Genomic DNA, 19,421 nt, shown 5'->3' on the forward strand with positions numbered 1-19,421 from the left:
AATTGTGTTATTCTTTTCATCAGATGAAAGTGAATTTCTCCACATGCCTTGCAAATTCAGATTTTAATAAATTCTTTATTCCTGCCACATCTCATACATTTTTTTTTTCTTTTTCACAAACCAACTTCACTGCAACAGTAATACAATTGTTTGTCTTTGATACCTCTTTCTTTAGCTTATGAGTCATTTTTACCTGAAAAAAAAAACCAAAAGAAATAATACATAAAATGACATTTCAACAGTACTAACTGTATGGAGGTGTGGGACATTGCCACATTCCTCCCTATTGTATGGTGCACCAGTCCTCCCTGCACCGCCATTTTTAATTTAAGGGGCAATATTAAAAGCCTTGGCTACGATACACTAATTGTAATGCCACAAATATAGACGTTAAGGACACATATTTTCAGTACCTCTGTCTGCACAAGTACATATAATTATACATATAAATCAACAAGAATTAAAAATATTCTTATAACATACCTTGGTTTATGGAAAACAAGATTCCCTTCAAAAATTGCACATGTAAGTGGAAACTGGCAGCCATTACTATAGGAAGCACAAGTGCTGTTCTTACATGTGACCAGAGTGGCAACTACGCAGTGTAAACAAAAAGATGGAAATTCAGACTGTCCCTCAACAGCCATTCATTGTCTCTCTCCCCCAACTCTCCCCATCTATTTACTGCTAGTTTACCTATAAGTCTGCTACCAAGAAACTAAACTGTTTGTAATGATCATTATGTTGATATGTTGATATAAATAACGATTTTCGGTGAAAGATATTCAGATTTTTGACACACCACCTTAAACGTTTACGGTATCAGCCCATTCATTTTGTTTATAGACTAGGTTATATGTTAACAACAAATATTATTATTACTTTAAAATATTTACCAGAAAATCCAACGAGTTTCTGGCCGTGTATTAAGTATGCTAGCGGCAAAAAAGAGCCAATGCCTTCTCTGCGCGATAGTAATCAAAATACTATCGACGATAGTGCTGTCAAAAAAGAATTACTAAACACAGCCTTCGGAAAATCCTTCACCAAAGAAGACGAAGTAAATATTCCAGAATTCGAATCAAGAACAGCTGCCAACATGAGTAACTTAGAAGCAGACATCCTCGGAATAATGGAGCAACTTAAATCACTTAATAAAAGCAACTCTTTCAGTCCAGACTATATACCAATTAGGCTCCGTTCAGAGTATGCTGATGTATAGCTACGTACTTAACATTTATGTACAACGGCTCGCTCCACGAAAGATCTGTACCTAAAGACTGAAAAGTTGCAAATTCACACCAATATTGAAGAAAGGCAGTAGGAGTAATCCAGTAAATCACAGGTCCGTATCATTAACGTCGATATGCAGCAGGATTCTGGAACATATATTGTGTTCGAAAATTTGGAATTACCTCGGAGAGAACGGTCCATTGTCACATAGTCAGTACGGATTTTCAAAACATAGTTCTTGTGAAACACAACTAGCTCTTTATTCACAAGCAGTGTCCAGTACTATTGACAAAGGATTTCAAATTTCTAGATTTCCAGAAGTGCTTTGAAACTGTACCACACAAGCGGGTTGTAGTGACATTGCGGGCTTACGGAATATCGTCTCAGTTTGGATTCCTTATTTTCTTTGAAAGAGGTCATAGTTCGTAGTAACTGACGGAAAGTCATCGAGTAAAACGGAAGTGGTTTCTGGCGTTCCACGAGTAAAGCAGCAGTGATTTCTGGCGTTCCCCAAAGGTAGTATTACAGGTCCCCTGATATTCTTCATCCTTATAAACGATTTAAGAGACAATCTGAGCAGCCGTCTTAGGTTGTTTGTAGATGATGCTGTTGTTTATCATCTAGTAAAATCATTAGAAGATCAAAACAAATTGCAAAACGATTTAGGAAAGACATCTGTAAGGTGCGAAACTTGGCACTTCATGGTAAAAAATGAAAATTGTGAGGTCATTCACACGAGTGCTAAAAGGAATCCGTTAAACTTGGCTTACACGATAAATCAAATCTGAAGGGCGTAAATTCATCTAAATATGTAGGAATTACAACTTCAACTGGAAAGAATATTATGAGGAAGACAAACCAGACATTACGTTTTATCGGCTGAACAGTTAGAAAATGTAACACATGTACTAAAGAGACTGCCTACGCTACGCTTTTCCGTCCTCTTTTGGGGTACTGCCGCTCGGTCTGGGATCCTCACCAGATAGGATTGACGGAGTACATCGAGGAAGTTCAACGAAGAGTAGCACGTATTATCGGGAAATAGAGGTGAGACTATCACCGATATGTTTTTTTGTTGCTGCAGAATTTTCAAATTTCAATTACAAACTTTCTCCTCCAAATGCGAAAATATTTTGTTGGCACCGACCTAAGTTACGAGAAACGATCTTCGTAACAAAATAAGGTAAATCAGAGCTCTCACTGAAAGATATACGTGTACGTTTCTTTCTACGAGCTGTTTGAGATTCATATAATATGGAATAATTGAGCAAGTGGTTCGATGAACCCTTTGCCACTTAAGAGTGATTTGCATAAGATCCAAGTAGTTTTTTTCTGGAATCTGGAAGACCTTGAGTAATCTATTCAATTCATATCTTGTAATGTTTCCTTTCCGTTAAAAGTTTATGTTGACTTTCCACTCTCATTTTTCATGTTGACAGTCGCACGTAGGTCCGCCATCAGCACCGAACTTCCACTGATACAGAGGTTACCTCCCAGACCCCAGGAAGGACTCACGTCGCACCAGGGCGATTCCGCACTCGTCTTCTTCTCCTGTGCTCTGGCCGTTTCACAGCACCGTGTCGCGGACCACAGCCCCGGCCTCTACACAACCTATAGCTCCCGACTCCCCTTCGGCTGTTCACACTCATTACACAGCCTGACAGGTTCTGTACCATTCATTTATACAATTTACTTATGTAATTAATGCTTTATGGTGACTCAGACATTCTCCGGACTCCCCAGCTATCTCCTGAACATCTTCTCAGATATTTTGTTTAACTAATGCCACACTGATTCGTCGTATGTCGTTCCAACCTCTACTTCAGCTGTTCAGTTCCTTCATATTTTGTGACCTTTATGAATGGAATTCAGTGTCGAACCATATGGCCGGGATTCACAATTTCTGCCTACTGACAGCCACTGTTAGATCACCGTCCTACTTCGTTCAGGAACGTCAGGTACACGTCCTGTAATGAAATGACTCATACCCCTCGTGGGTAGAAAGTGCTTCATTACAAGCAATCGCTCGCACTGGAACCAAACTCAAAGCTCTATCGTCGTGTTGTACTCGCTGCGTCCCGACCTGGACCTGGATGTGCCCACGGCCTGCGGCCTGAGTTGTTATAGTTGCCGCCGGCAATAAACTTGTGCTGACTCTTGTTGCACAACAAACAATACTACACAGCCATATCTGTGCATTCTGTCAAACAAAATAACAGACAAAGGGCCTCCCTGGAGAACTGAAAAAAGATAACAATGTGTAACATTCGCTGCTTGTGCAGTTCTAGCAGCCTGTTCTTCACGGCTGTTGTAGTGTGACATCCAAAGGAGAGGACATTTTAACATAATTGTTCACCCTAAATCAAAAACTCTTTAACTAGGTTGCTTAGTTACATGTTCCGTAGGTCATTATAACGATTTTTTCTATCGAAATGCAGTGGAACGAGTCAGTTTACAGGATATGTATACGTAATTAGTGTTAGCGTTAGTGTACATTTAATTATTTTATACAGGGTGCCTGTTTTTAAATAATAGTTCGTCGATGTAACAGAAGAAGTTGCCCAGGAGCAATGATAAAATTATCTAAGAGTTGTTTACTATCTGTCAGACATTTTATGATATTGGGTAAATTTCCAGAATGAGATTTCCACTCTGCAGCGGAGTGTGCGCTGATATGAAACTTCCTGGCAGATTAAAACTGTGTGCCCGACCGAGACTCGAACTCGCGACCTTTGCCTTTCGCGGGCAAGTTCTCTACCAACTGAGCTACCGAAGCACGACTCACGTGCGGTACTCACAGCTTTTGTTCTGCCAGTATCCGTCTCCTACCTTCCAAACTTTACAGAAGCTCTTCTGCGAACCTTGCAGAACTAGCACTCCTGAAAGAAAGGATATTGCGGAGACATGGCTTAGCCACAGCCTGGGGGATGATTCCAGAATGAGATTTCCACTCTGCAGCGGAGTGTGTGCTGATATGAAACTTCCTGGCAGATTAAAACTGTGTGCCCCACCGAGACTCGAACTCGCGACCTTTGCCTTTCGCGGGCACTCTGCAGAGTGCAACGCCTCGCTTCTACGGATTTCGGGTGGATAAATGCTTCTCAGCAGAAATGCGTGTCAGTCGGATTATCCCAGCCTCGTTCAACTGGACGTCGATCAATTTCGTGTGTCAGCTATTTAGCCACAACGGGCCACAATACTCGGTTGCTGAGAAGACAGCGCAATGGATGGTGTGAGAAAGGTATCTGCGGAAGCTTCCCATGTCATTCCACACAATATTTGAAAAATATTGCCAGGTGGTTTTTTTCTTTACCGTGGTATTTTCAAGATTCTTTTTACGTCAAAGAGTGCGTTCAGGCGTGACACCAAGGTACTTATGATACTTGCTATCGCAGAGTTTCACTGTTAGCCCGGTATTAGCTTGTTTGTTGTTCACTGGATTGTAGATCTTCAGTTTTACTTTCATCGGGTCTAAGTCGCCACTTTCTAAAATAGTAGCTGATAACGGCTAGAACTTCTGTGAGAATTATCTCCGTTTATCCGAGATCTTTGGTTCCATAAGTAAAATCGATATCTTCCTAGTAGCAGAAGTTTGTTGTTCTGTTATTGGGGAAATCGGAGATATGGAGGTCGAATAACTGGGGGGGGGGGGGGGGCTACGACGAACCCCTGTGATTCACCATTACTTAATTTCCTCTCCTTGCTCACATTTTCTCCCAAGTGAAGGCGAAAATACCTCTTCTTTATCATGGTATTTATGAGTGTTACACTTTTTCGGCATCGGATTGGTTTTAGTAATTGTCTCCAGACTGTGTCACATGCCACGGTTAGGTCTATGAACGAGACAGATGTCTTCAGGTTTTCTTGGAAGCCAGCCTCTATGAGAGTTTTAAACGCTAATTATAAATGATCCTCTTCAAGAGTTTATAAGTACAGCTCAAAAGGGGAAATGGTCCTTGAGGGTGGCCAGGTGGTTTATTCGTTTGGAATTTGCTGCTTTTTTTTTGCTCGCTGGACACTGATCGATTATCTAGGATGTTGGAGAAGAAGCGGACCAGCTATTTCTTTCCACAATCACCCATGTTTACCAGAAATTCCGAGTGTATACTATCCAGACCAGGTCCTGTACTATGTTTAGTTAGGTTCAAGGTCTCATACAATTCAGTTAATGTGAATCGTGAGAGAAATTTGATTCGTTTGGTTACGGAAGTATTAGAGAGGTGACTTCTTATTTTATTTTGGAAGTATTTTGTTTGTCACGGTGTCATCTACATGCTCCTCAACAGGTTTATTAAAGGCTAAGCCAAGCTTACGAAGAAGGCTTCATGCTTTTCTACTTGAATGTCTGAAATTTACATTTTCTACCGTCTCGCACCATCCCATTCTTCTAGTAGCACAGGAATGGAGGAGGTCGCCTGCAATATACAGTCCTGGAAATGGAAAAAAGAACACATTGACACCGGTGTGTCAGACCCACCATACTTGCTCCGGACACTGCGAGAGGGCTGTACAAGCAATGATCACACGCACGGCACAGCGGACACACCAGGAACCGCGGTGTTGGCCGTCGAATGGCGCTAGCTGCGCAGCATTTGTGCACCGCCGCCGTCAATGTCAGCCAGTTTGCCGTGGCATACGGAGCTCCATCGCAGTCTTTAACACTGGTAGCATGCCGCGACAGCGTGGACGTGAACCGTATGTGCAGTTGACGGACTTTGAGCGAGGGCGTATAGTGGGCATGCGGGAGGCCGGGTGGGCGTACCGCCGAATTGCTCAACAGGTAGGGCGTGAGGTCTCCACAGTACATCGATGTTGTCGCCAGTGGTCGGCGGAAGGTGCACGTGCCCGTCGACCTGGGACCGGACCGCAGCGACGCACGGATGCACGCCAAGACCGTAGGATCCTACGCAGTGCCGTAGGGGACCGCACCGCCACTTCCCAGCAAATTAGGGACACTGTTTCTCCTGGGGTATCGGCGAGGACCATTCGCAACCGTCTCCATGAAGCTGGGCTATGGTCCCACACACCGTTAGGCCGTCTTCCGCTCACACCCCAACATCGTGCAGCCCGCCTCCAGTGGTGTCGCGACAGGCGTGAATGGAGGGACGAATGGAGACGTGTCGTCTTCAGCGATGAGAGTCGCTTCTGCCTTGGTGCCAATGATGGTCGTATGCGTGTTTGGCGCCGTGCAGGTGATCGCCACAATCAGGACTGCATACGACCGAGGCACACAGGGCCAACAGCCGGCAACATGGTGTGGGGAGCGATCTCCTACACTGGCCGTACACCTCTGGTGATCGTCGAGGGGACACTGAATAGTGCACGGTACATCCAAACCGTCATCGAACCCATCGTTCTACCATTCCTAGACGGGCAAGGGAACTTGCTGTTCCAACAGGACAATGCACGTCCGCATGTATCCCGTGCCACCCAACGTGCTCTAGAAGGTGTAAGTCAACTACCCTGGCCAGTAAGATCACAGGATCTGTCCCGCATTGAGCATGTTTGGGACTGGATGAAGCGTCGTCTCACGCGGTCTGCACGTCCAGCATGAACGCTGGTCCAACTGAGGCGCCAGGTGGAAATGGCATGGCAAGCCGTTCGACAGGACTACATCCAGCATCTCTACGATCGTCTCTATGGGAGAATAGCAGCCTGCATTGCTGCGAAAGGTGGATATACAGTGTACTAGTGCCGACATTGTGCAAGCTCTGTTGCCTGTGTCTATGTGGCTATGGTTCTGTCAGTGTGATCATGTGATGTATCTGACCCCAGGAATGTGTCAATAAAGTTTCCCCTTTCTGGGACAATGAATTCACGGTGTTCTTATTTCAATTTCCAGGAGTGTAGTTGTCGCCAGTTTCGTTATTTCTTCATAAAGTTGATACTAATGTTCATTCCACCCTGGTCTGTACTCCTCTCTGTATCGACGAAGGACAAACTTCTTAGCAACAGCAAAAACAGCACCAACAAACGGAGGGTAGTTTTCTGGTTCTCGTGGAATAAGACAGATATATTTATCTACGTGGTCGGCAAAAATCAGCCCTGCGGATATTCCATCTGGATCGTGATAGTGATCTGGCTACTGGGACAGAAAGCGCCATATCAGGATTACTGGTCTGTGTCGACCGTATGGCAGATTAGGCATGCCTTCTCTGGATATAGGCATTGGGTGGCCTCAGCAGTCCCAGTGCACGAAGCGGAGATCCTGGCCGTGGTCTCTTCGCCAAGCGGCAGATCTGGAAGTTCCCAAGTTCTTGGCACCATAAACGAGGTACAGATTTTCATTTTCAGCCCAGTCGTTGAGCATTTATTTTCACGTGCACAGTTCATTGACCGTGACGACTATTAAGACCTCCAGCATAAATCGATGACTGGGCAGTATCCGGCAGGACATCCAATGGCCACGGCACATTTGGTGGCTTGTAAATCTTATTTAGAATGGTATCCTCCGTTTGTATCGAGACATAATGGATCTCATTTTCTGTATTTGTTGACATGAGGCGAGCATGCTCGACATTGCTACATACATAGGTGGCAACACCGGACATACTGTGGTATGTAGCATCATAGCAATGGATCCTACCTCTTTTACGAAGATCTTCCTTAGGTGTGAAAGTTTCCTTTAAAAATTGTTTTCGTTTGTTTGATTTTTGAACTCGTACTGGCTTGATTGGTTGTTTGTGATTTTCCTGTTGTTTACCTTTGGGTGACGTAGTGCATTTTCAACTGCGAGAGAAAAATCAAATATATCTGCTGTGAGAATATAACATGAATTAGGTCCTGTTTTATAATCTTTCTAACAATATGTGCAAACATTAAATCCTTACCTTTAATTAAAAAGTAGGCCCTCTGCGTTAATGATCTGCCTAATAGTGCTGTTCATGAAATGATCCCTGGTGCGTTTATAATTTTCGTAGCAAACTAATCTCGACATGAATATATCTTACCTCTTAAAGGAGTTGCTTGGTAACGTGGTGCTTACTGTTCTCTGTGCGCCAGCTGCAAATTGCTCACTATAGCTGCTGAGAGCTTAGTGCAATGCTCCAGACAAAACGTAAACTATTTTATACACGTCACTGAACCAGACACTCCTTTAAATAAGTAAAAAAAAGACTTGGACCAAGGATGTGGAGAATGCTCTTAGGTGAAATATTCCTTTAAGAAACTGTTTTTAAACTATGTGACAATTATTACTTGTGTGGAACTCATGTTACAACACTCATTAACACTGACAAAGGGCAACATTGATACCAAACACCCACTCTCACAAATGTTAGACAAATCATTAACAAACATGAAAATTACTAAGTCTTTAATGAAAAATCTAATCTTCTCTGATATACATGTCTCATTCAACTCCTAGCGACCGCCACCGGTATATAGCCGGCACGGTAGCTCAGCGTGTTCGGTCAGAGGGTTACGAGCCCTCTGTAATAAAAAAAACTGAGTCAATCGATCAAAAACGAACATAAATGGATGTCTTACGACGTCCGCCCCGAGCAGATGCAACGAACAAAAGCGAACAAAATGAGATTAAAAAAAAAAGAGTGGTCAGCGTAATAGAATGTCAGTCCTAAGGTGACGGGTTCGATGCCCGACGGGGTCGGAGATTTTCTCCGCTCAGAGAGTGGATGTCGCGTTGTCCTAATCACCATCATTTCGTCCCTATCGACGCGCAAGTCGCCGAAGTGGCGTCAATTCGAAAGACCTGCACCAGGTGACCGGTCTACCTCACGGGAGGCCCTAGCCGCACAACATTATTATTATTATTATTATTCAACTACTAGCGACTGCAGTGCCAATCAATTAAAAAATTGCCTCTGTTCTTCTTCATACTCTTTTCATTCTAAATCGCCAATCAAATCCTTCACCTCTGTTTCAGAATATTCAAACACAAATCGTTATACAGAAACACAGTTGCATTTAAGTTTACGTCTACATTGCCACGAGTCCTGTGCTCGGCGTTCGTCTCACTATCACTCAAACGATAGAATTCCCGCGTTCCTCGCTGCCAAGCAGCGATGAAAAAACAAACACATCTCCCAGCGACAGAGCTACTCTGCGCGCATTAAATAAGCGATTCAAAATTGTCGCTTGGAGTCTGAGAAATCCAAAGTACGTATAGATTCCAGAAATGCAAGTAATAAACTCACAGCAGATTTGCTTCAGTTGGAACACGCATTTCCTGGATTAGAATAACATCAAAATCATTATCTGCATGGAGTTTTAGCTTGGCTAATGCCGTCTATGTTTAAACAGCATACCTGGACTGAAAGGACAAGTTTTTTAATCACCTAGTCCTGAGGAGGCAATTTTTCAAGACTTTATTATTGTGACTTGTCTGCATGTTTGTAAACAGGAAATCCTGCACTTGGTCTGGCTTTCGATTCGTTCTAGCTCATGAAGCGTTACCTGGGGTGAATGTGTAGTATTCTACTACGGAAGCGAGATAGTTTACACCCTGTTAACCGGCGTAACTTGATGATTAAAAGTGCTCTCTTAAACTCTGATTTGAGTGCAAAGTTTTTTTTAAGTACTTTTAAATCTTGGGTACCTAATACAATGCACGTATTGTAGTTATCCAAAGTTGGACTCTTAATTAAATGATGATGCGATGTACCTCACGTTCCCCTAAAAACAAAGAGAAGAAAAACGTAAAGCTGCAGTAAACTCGAATGTTGCTTGGAACAGGGGAATGCTTTACTAGGCAAATTACTATTGGACATGGTGTGCCCTCCTCTCCCTCCGATTTTCGAAATGACTCACCCTTGCAGACACGCATTGGTTAGCGCACTGGACACGCATTCGGGAGGACGACGGTTCAATCCCGTCTCCAGCCATCCTGATTTAGGTTTTCCGTGATTCCCTTAAATCTTTTCAGGCAAATGCCGGGATGGTTCCTTTAAAAAGGGCACGGCCGATTTCCTTCCCCATCCTTCACTAACCCGAGCTTGCGCTCCGTCTCTAATGACCACGTTGTCCACGGGACGTTAAAAGAAACATTAACCTAACCTCGCAGCCATAGCGGGACCTGCAGTTAGGCGTAGAATCCGTACATCGGTGCAACATGGTCTTTTAGGCAGTAGCTAATCACTGACAAGGTGAAACATACGATAAGTAATCTCAGTATCCCACCAGAAATTGAAAAATTTACAGTTCGCTGAACATCCAATGGAACAACAAGTTTATTGCAAATACGCTTCTCGGGTTTTCCGCCGGATCGTATTGTGTAAATCGCACAATATTTCTTCGCTGCAAGCGCTCGACATCATCAGGTGGTGGCAGCTGCTGCTGTCACTGCCGCAAGGCGCGACTGATGATAAAATGCCATGGCAATGTGGAAAATCTTATACTGGACAGACATGCCGAAGAGTGCAAGAACGTTGCGTAGAACATTATCGCCATACACAAATCAGCGGTAGCGAAGCATTGCCTGGACACGGGACATCGTATGCTTTACGAACAGACGGAAATTTTATCTCCAGCGTCATCTTTCTGGGACTGTGTTGTTAAAGAGGCCATACATATCCGCACGGCGGGCAATCTTGTCAACAGGGATGCAGGTTTGATAAAATGCCATGGAAATGTGGAAAATCTTATACTGGACAGGCATGCCGAAGAGTGCAAGAACGTTGCGTCGAACATCATCGTCATACACAAATCAGCGGTAGCGAAGCATTGCCTGGACACGGGACACCGTATGCTTTACGAACAGACGGAAATTTTATCCCCAGCGTCATCTTTCTGGGACTGTGTTGTTAAAGAGGCCATACATATCCGCACGGCAGACAATCTTGTCAACAGGGATGCAGGTTTGATAAAATGCCATGGAAATGTGGAAAATCTTATACTGGACAGGCATGCCGAAGAGTGCAAGAACGTTGCGTCGAACATCATCGTCATACACAAATCAGCGGTAGCGAAGCATTGCCTGGACACGGGACACCGTATGCTTTACGAACAGACGGAAATTTTATCCCCAGCGTCATCTTTCTGGGACTGTGTTGTTAAAGAGGCCATACATATCCGCACGGCAGACAATCTTGTCAACAGGGATGCAGGTTTTCAACTGAGAGCTGCCTGGAATCCAGCACTGGCTGCCATTAAATCAAAAACAGTGAAAACAAGAACTTCCGTTTCCTCAAGTGACGCAAACCGTAGCTGAGATTTAGTTCAGACTTTAACCGCAGGAGCGTCCGGCAGCACAGTTATTGCCCATAGGGCACGCGCGGATGGCGTTTCTGCGGCTCCTAGCAGGGGGCACCAGGAGCGCCGCTTTCATCCAACAACGAGCGTCTCCCAGTACATGCGTATTTCCTTCTAGCTCCAACTACCATTCCACGTTCAAAGTCCATTAATTCCCACGGCGCGGCCGTAATAAAGTCGGGAACCTGTTCACGGCAGTCACTTGAATACAAATCACTGCAACGCCAATGCACTGCCCTTTTATACATTGTGTACGCGATATTAATGCCACCTGCATATCACTACCCCATGACTTTCGTCACCTCCGTGTGTATGTATGTGTGTGTGTCTGTGGGTGTGTGTGTGTGTGTGTGTGTTAATGCAACATATGTGTGTTGGGTTACGACTTCGGGGTAATCTGCGGCACTGTTTCCAGTGACGACAGGCACCTTTCTAAGTGGTATTCATCGCATATCTAACGATATAGTCTGTAATTCCGAAGTCTGTGCTGTTCTAGAGGGAAATTATTAACAAAATTAAACCGTTCTACGTTTTTATTGGTACAAACTCTTATAAAAGTTACCAGTAGTATACTGCCGCCAACGGAGATTACTCTGAAGACGCTACACGTATTTTGTTTCGTGTAGTAAGCGCAGACGTGCGTGGGAATGAGCTGGCGGGCAGCCCGGAAAGCCCGAGCGGCTACCTCGAGCCCACCGCCGGCGTGGCGAGACCGCCTGCGGCCGCGGGCCACGGGCGAGGAATGTGCGCACACGGGACGTGTATCGCCACGAAGCGCCGTACGCTGCCCGCCGGGCCATCCGTCAGAAGACTCCTCCCGCCCCTCCCCCACCCACTCGCGCAGCTCTCGCCTCGCCTCGTTACGGCCGCCTGATAAATCGGCCCCTAATGAAAATAATCACGCGTAATGAGGCCTAAACTAATTACGCTCGCGCGCCCGTCGCGCCGGGTATTTTTCATCACGGGCAGCGCGCTGTTGGCTCGGGACGCGGCACGGGCAGTCCGCTGTCCGCGGCGCACAGCACGATCTGCGCGTGCGCGACGCTGCTGCCAGCGCTCCCGGTGGGGTCACAGAGACTCTTCCTTCTGATGCCTAATACATCTCGTTACAAAATGCAAAATCCTTACTGGCCGTTAGGTGGCACGCGTTTTGTACGAAATGCAGTTTGTATCCAACATGGGACGAACAAATGCAAGTCAAGCACAACAGAGAAATAAGTATCCAGTCCAGTGAAAGTCCTAAATCGGTCGCCAGTACAATTGGATAAACGCTGTTTATTAACAATTTTGTTACGCGAACGATAATTATTACGTAATTTATATGAAAAACGTGTGGTGATAGAGAAATTACATCTACATGATTACTCTGCTATTCACAACAAATTGCCTGGTAGAGGGTTCAATGAACCACCTTAAAGCTGTGACTCTTCAGGCTTTCAAGCGGATATGTTGTAAATAGTCTTCACGGGTCTGCCGCCGATGACGTTGTGCAAACCCCACAATATTTCTTCGGAGCAACTGTCCGTCATCATCAGGTGGTTGAACCTCGCTGGTGGCTAGGTACGACTGACAAGATCCGCACGTCGACGCCGCTGTATATAGAGCACCCGCGTAAAGATTGCGCAGGCGCGGGAACCACGCATGCGCAACAATTTGCAGGTAGATGGCGCCAGACTCAAACGCCCTCTACCGGAAAACGCAGAGCGGCCATTCTGTGCGTCCGCTGACGCTGTGTTTACTAACATGCTGCCAAAGTTATCACGGGTCATTTATCGAAAGCTGTTTGCCTTCACGTCGTGATTTAACAGCAGCCAACGCAGGGTTCCAGGCAGTACTCAATTGAAATCCCGCATCCCTGTTGATAAGGTTATCAGCTGTACGGATATGTATTGCTTCCTTAATGACGAAATCCCAGAAAGAGGATGCTGGGGATAAAACTTCCGTCTTTTCATAAATCATGTGATGTCTTGTGTTCAGGCAGTGTTCTGCAATTGCCGACTTCTCCGGTTGGCGTAGGCGTGTATGACGCTCATGTTCATCGCAACGTTCTTGTACTGTGCGATGTGTCTGAGCTATACATGCCACCCCACACTGACAAGGAATCTTGTACACAACACGTTTCCTCAGACCGAGATCACCCTTAACCAAACCTAAGAGCTTCCTCAGTTTTGCAGATGGTCGGAAAACACACTTGATGTCATATCTTTCGAGGACTCTTCCGATTCTTGATGACATGACACCAAAGTACGGCAAGAAGGCCAAGGTGGTGGGTGTCTTCGTATCTTCATTCTGCTCCATAGATTGAACTCGCTCGGGCCTGAATGCATTACGTATCTGTCTCTCAGAATAACCGTTTTGACGGAAGACGGTCTTCAAATGTTGCATCTCACTCGGCAGGCTTTCAGAGTCAGACACCACACGCGCTCTATGAACTAGCGTACGTAATGCACTACCGCATTGTGCTGGATGATGGCAGCTTGTGTCCTGCAAATATAGATCTGTATGAGTTGGCTTGCGGTAACGCTGTGTCCCAAGGTTCCATCTGCTTTCCTTCGTACCTAAACAACAAGAAAATGTAAAGTGCCTGGAACCCTGCGTTGTTTGCTGTTAAATCACGACGAGAAGGCAAACAGCTTTCGATAATAGATCCATGATAACGTTGGCGGCATGTTAGTAAACACAGCGTCAGCGCACTCGCAGAACGGCCACTCAGCGTTTCCCGGCAGAGGGTGTTTGAGTCTGGCGCCATCTACCTGCAAATTTTCGCGCATACGTGGTTTCCGCGCCTGCGCAATCTTCACGTGCGTGCTCTATATACAGAAGCGTCGACGTGCGGACCTTGTCAGTCGTACCTAGTCACCAGCGAGGTACAACCACGAGATGATGTCGGACAGTTGCTCCGATGAAATATTGTGGGATTTGCACAACGTCATCGGCGGCACACCCGTGAAGACTATTTACCACCTTAAATCTGTCTCTCTACCGTTCCACTCTCCAACGGCACGAGGGAGATACGAGCGCTTAAATTTTTCTATGCGAGCCTCGATTTCTCTTATTTTATCGGTATGATAATTTCTCCCTATGTAGTTGACTGGCAACAGAATGTTTTCGCAATCGGAAGAGAAAGCTGGCGATTGAAATTTCATGTGAATATCCCGTCACAAGGGAAGACGGCTTTGTTTTAATGATTGCCACTCCAATTCACGTATCATGTCTGTGACACTATCTCCCCTATTTCGCAATAATACTAAACGAGCTGCCCTTCTTCGTACTTTTTCGATGTCATCCGTCAGTCCCACCAGCTGCGAATCCCACACCGCAAAGCAATACTCCAGAGTAGGGCGGACAAGCGTGGTGTAAGCAATGTACACTCCAGGAAATTGAAATAAGAACACCGTGAATTCATTGTCCCAGAAAGGGGAAACTTTATTTACACATTCCTGGGGTCAGATACATCACATGATCACACTGACAGAACCACAGGCACATAGACACAGGCAACAGAGCATGCGCAATGTCAGCACTAGTACAGTGTATCTCCACCTTTCGCAGCAATGCAGGCTGCTATTCTCCCATGGAGACGATCGTAGAGATGCTGGATGTAGTCCTGCGGAACGGCTTGCCATGCCATTTCCACCTGGCGCCTCAGTTGGACCAGCGTTCGTGCTGGACGTGCAGACCGCGTGAGACGACGCTTCATCCAGTCCCAAACATGCTCAATGGGGGACAGATCCGGAGATCTTACTGGCCAGGGTAGTTGACTTACACCTTCTAGAGCACGTTGGGTGGCACGGGATACATGCGGACGTGCATTGTCCTGTTGGAACACCAAGTTCCCTTGCCGGTCTAGGAATGGTAGAACGATGGGTTCGATGACGGTTTGGATGTACCGTGCACTATTCAGTGTCCCCTCGACGATCACCAGAGGTGTACGGCCAGTTTAGGAGATCGCTCCCCACACCATAATGCCGGGTGTTGGCCCTATGTGCCTTGGTCGTATGCAGTCCTGATTGTGGCGCTCATCTGCACGGCGCCAAACACGCATACGACCATCATTGGCACCAAGGCACAAGCGACTCTCATCGCTGAAGACGACACGTCTCCATTCGTCCCTCCATTCACGCCTGTCGCGACACCACTGGAGGCGGGCTGCACGATGTTGGGGCATGAGCGGAAGACGGACTAACGGTGTGCGGGACCGTAGCCCAGCTTCATGGAGACGGTTGCGAATGGTCCTCGCCGATACCCCAGGAACAACAGTATCCCTAATTTGCTGGGAAGTGGCGGTGCGGTTCCCTACGGCACTGCGTAGGATCCTACGGTCTTGGCGTGCATCCGTGCGTCGCTGCGGTCCGGTCCCTGGTCGACGGGCACGTGCACCTTCCACCGACCACTGGCGACAAAATCGATGTACTGTGGAGACCTCACGCCCCACATGTTGAGGAATTCGGCGGTACGTCCACCTGGCCTCCCGCACGCCTACTATACGCCCTCGCTCAAAGTCCGTCAACTGCACATACGGTTCACGTCCACGCTGTCGTGGCATGCTACCAGTGTTAAAGACTGCGATGGAGCTCCGTATGCCACGGCAAACTGGCTGACACTGACGGCGGCGGTGCACAAATGCTGCGCAGCTAGCGCCATTCGACGGCCAACACCGCGGTTCCTGGTGTGTCCGCTGTGCCGTGCGTGTGATCATTGCTTGTACAGCCCTCTCGCAGTGTCCAGAGCAAGTATGGTGGGTCTGACACACCGGTGTCAATGTGTTCTTTTTTCCGTTTCCAGGAGTGTATTTAGTAGACTTGTTGCACCATCTAAGTGTTGTGCCAATGAGCCACAGTCTTTGGTTGGCTTTGCCCACAACATTTTCTATGTTATCGTTCCCATTTACGTTATTTGTAATTGTAATCCCTTAGTTGAATCTAGATCCCTCAGATTTATGTGATATATCCCGTAATCGAAATTTAGCTGATTTAGTTTAGTACTCATGTGAATAATTTTACACTTTTCTTTATTCATAGTCAATTGCCACTTTTCGCACCATACAGATATCTTATCGAAATCATTTTGGAAGTCGTTTTGATCATCTGATGACTTCGCAAGACGGTAAACGACAGCATCATCTGCAAACAGTCTAAGACGACTACTCAGCTTGTCTCCTATGTCGTTAATATAGACCAGGAACAATAGAGGGCCTATAACACTTCCTTGGGGAATCCCGGATATTACTTCTGTTCTACTCGATGGCTTTCCATCTATTACTACGAACTGTGACCTTTCTGACAGGAAATCACGAATCCAGTCGCATTACTGAGGCGATACTCTGTAGGCACGCAGTTTGCTTAGAAGACGCTTGTGAGGAAAACCTTCTGGAAATCTAAAAAAATGGAATCAATTTGACATCCGCTGTTGATAGCACTTGTTACTTCATGATATAAAGAGCTAGTTGTGTTTCGCAAGAACGCACAGCAGAGTCAGTCGAATTTTTGAAGATTATTGGCAGGTAGGTCATCACAGAACAGACCCACTGTAGTCCCGGTAGAGATTACGGTATTGTTTGGCCACCAGAGATGCAGACCCACTGCATTCCTTGTAGAAATAATGGTACTGGTTGGTCATCAAAGGTGCAGACCCACTGCAGAAATAATGGTATTGGTGGGTCATCAAAGGTGTAGACCCACTGTAGTCCTTGTAGAGACTGCCAGCAGGCATCTGTTGCGACTATGCAGGCGCACAATCACCATCGAAGAGTCTTGCAGAGAATATAGCAACTCCATAAACCACCACTTGTCCACTCACTACGTGTCAACAAATAGTTTTCTTCGAGGTACTTCATAATGTTCGAATACAGTATATGTTCCAAAACCCTACTGCAAATCGACGTTAGTGATTTAGGCCGGTAATCCAGCGGATTACACCTACTTCCCTTTTTGGGTATTGGTTTGAGTTGAGCAATTTCCAGTATTTATGTATGGATCTTTCTATGAGAGAGTGGTTGTATATAATTGCTAAATATGGAGTTATTTGATCAGCATACTCGGAGAGAAACTTTGCTGATGTACAATCTGGACCGGAGGCTTTGCCTTTATTAAGTGATTTAAGCTGCTTCGTTACTCCAAGGATGTCTACTTCTCTGTTTCTTATCTTGGCAGTTGCTCTTGATTGGAATTCAGGAATATCTACTTCGTCTTCTTTGGTGAAGGTGAAACGTCCCTTAGAAAAATTGTGCAAGACTATGCTTAAACTGACACACAATATTTTTAGCGCAATGCAACCTGACTTTCAAAAATCCCTACAAAAGAATGGCCCTGACTAACATTAACCTATACGTTTCGCAAATCGCTTACCTCACAAAAATCTTGGTTACTCGAACTACTGCAATACAGAGAGCGCCACTACTGCCAGCTAAATAAAAGATTCAAACTACGGAAGACACTGACTACTGATAGGGATAGTTAGCAAATGAAAGATTTTAATAGAGAACAAACAATGTATTTACCTTAATAGTCATAATATATTTAGCAGTTCATAACATCCAGTCTTACAAATTTCAAAACTCCACCATCTCTCTCCCCACATCCACCACTGCTGGCGGCTCACCTCCAACTGCGCAACGCTACGCGCTGTTCACATCCAGCTGCCCAACACTACAATGGCGAGTATTACAACAATGCCAACTAGCCACAGACTGCACACAGCACAGCCAGTGATTTTTCATACAGAGCGCTATGTGGTGTTACCAATAAAAAAACCTAAACAGCCTACTTACATAGCCCCCATGCTCCCCACAAAATAATTTACAAATTGTTTTGGGCTGTGACCAATACAGATTTGAAAAAATTTTCATAATTACAATAACAAAGAAATGAAATGCACACACTTGTTGATACAATGTTGGTCAAAAGCTAAAATTTTCTCACAGTCCATAAAGACAGTCCTGATCGTTCATCACAGTAAAATTGCAGTGTTTATCTCAAAGTCTGAGCAATAAAAGAAATTGCACTTGGAAGTAGTGGATTTCTATGCAATCTTGAAGAGGTAGTGTTCTCCTTCCAACGGAAAGACAGTGCTGACTCTTGACATGCTGACAGGTAATCGGCCATAACAGGGCAAACGCACAGCAAAGTCAGTCGAAGTTTTGAAGATTATTGGTAGGTAGGTCATCACAGAACAGACCCACTGTAGTCCCGGTAGAGATTACGGTATTGTTTGGCCACCAGAGATGCAGACCCACTGCATTCCTTGTAGAAATAATGGTATTGGTTGGTCATCAAAGGTGCAGACCCACTGCAGAAATAATGGTATTGGTGGGTCATCAAATGTGCTGACCCATTGTAATCCTTGTAGAGACTGCCAGCAGGCATCTGTTGCGACTATGCAGGTGCACAATCACCACCGAAGAGTCTTGCAGAGAATATACCAACTCCATAAACCACCACTTGTCCACTCACAAAGTTTTTGGAATTGTCCTTAGAACCAGCAATGCTGTTAACCAGCACCTTGCTGAATTATCAACACACGTGCAAAGACTATCAGTCCCAACTTCTCACATATTGTCCATATACTACGACCAACAGAAATGTGTGCTGTAAAATGAAACTTAATTTGAAGAACTGGTGTCTATACAGTTATAAATCTACAACATAAGAATACAATTACAAAGGTACAAAATATATCATTAAAGAACATATTAGTACAGACAACATTTGCAGTAATACAGGCTTTACAAAAGAATAGAAATATACATATACATCAGTGTTACAGGAATTATGACATAAGTACATACATGAAAGATCAGAATAACTGTTGAAACATCAACTTCACACATGAGCATTAGAACAAAACAGATTACATAATGTGTTAACATCTTTACGAAGTAAATAACATGTTATTAATGCAAATTAGTTAACTTGGAAAAGTCTGAATTAGGTAGGTCAAAAGTGAGGTTTTTGGGACATATTATTTCTTTTGAAGGCATT

This window comes from Schistocerca gregaria, chromosome 2 (genome assembly GCF_023897955.1).
Source record: "Schistocerca gregaria isolate iqSchGreg1 chromosome 2, iqSchGreg1.2, whole genome shotgun sequence".
NCBI lineage: Eukaryota > Metazoa > Arthropoda > Insecta > Orthoptera > Acrididae > Schistocerca > Schistocerca gregaria.